This window comes from Diaphorina citri, unplaced genomic scaffold (assembly GCF_000475195.1).
Source record: "Diaphorina citri unplaced genomic scaffold, Diaci psyllid genome assembly version 1.1 scaffold16199, whole genome shotgun sequence".
Lineage (NCBI taxonomy): Eukaryota > Metazoa > Arthropoda > Insecta > Hemiptera > Psyllidae > Diaphorina > Diaphorina citri.
In genome coordinates this window covers 1-954 of record NW_007393561.1, presented here as the reverse complement: position 1 = coordinate 954, position 954 = coordinate 1, and the positions used below count along the sequence as shown (strand labels likewise).

Sequence of the window (954 nt, the reverse complement as noted above, 5' to 3'; positions counted from 1 at the left end):
ACCCAGAAGAGGTTATAGAAAGAAATAGCGACCAGGCAGCAAAATATAGATTAATTAGACTTCCTTTATCATAGACACTCGTTGCTTTGTTGAAAACCCAGAAGAGGTTATAGAGAGAAACGATAGAATTGGTATACTTACAGTTTCTACGCTATTATCAATACGAGCTTTCTTTCTCTTGGGCACATCACTGCCAGAATCTTGTGATGAAGCTACAGATGGCGCTTTGGATACACCTCCCATTGCTTTGTTTCTCTTGGGCACATCACTGCCAGAATCTTGTGATGAAGCTACAGATGGCGCTTTGGATACACCTCCCATTGCTTTGATTTTACCTGGGGGAAATAAGAGAAACATTAAATAGAAGCCAGTCTAATTTACTTGTAAGCGCTAGGAAGCGAGTTTGATTGCCGCCCGGGGCGAAATTTATCCTCAACAGATAGGGTTCGTCCTCGGAACAGCATGGCTTTCTTCTATACACAGTGCTTTTCTCTTCCATTTCGGAACGATAAGACCTCCGTTGTTACAGTTCCTTCCATCAAACCTCTTAGTAGGTGTGAGCTCTATCCCGACGCCCCCTATTTGTTCAAGTTGCACTCAAGACACAGAAGTAGAAGAACTTACAGATTTTATCCAACGTTGGTGTAACACATCTTCCTTCACTGTCCTTCCCATCGAATTTCTTTTTCTTTTTGGAACTTCTGGAAAGGATATATACATTATTTAGGTAGGTACTATACATTGAAATTGCATGGGGTGTTGTCCATCCTATGTGGCAAACATGGTATCATTTGATAACACGTGCTGCTTTTAGGGTGCAGTCAGCCCTATGGGAACAACTGGAGAACTGGTTAAAACCCCAGCAAATAACGCAAGATATAAAAACCTGGCCAGCCTTAAGCGCGTTTGCCTTGTAAGCACTAGGTCGCGGGTTTGATTCCCACCCGAGGCAAA

General features: G+C 42.8%; 1 long non-coding RNA gene across 1 annotated transcript; it reads right to left on the bottom strand.

Moving 5' to 3' along the window:
* Positions 1-250: 250 nt before the first annotated feature.
* On the bottom strand, positions 251-705 carry LOC113473134. The gene is made up of 2 exons (XR_003395195.1): positions 625-705; positions 251-335 (listed from the first exon to the last, which is right to left on the bottom strand). It is a non-coding gene; the product is annotated as an uncharacterized LOC113473134 (long non-coding RNA).
* Between the last annotated feature and the right edge of the window lie 249 nt (positions 706-954).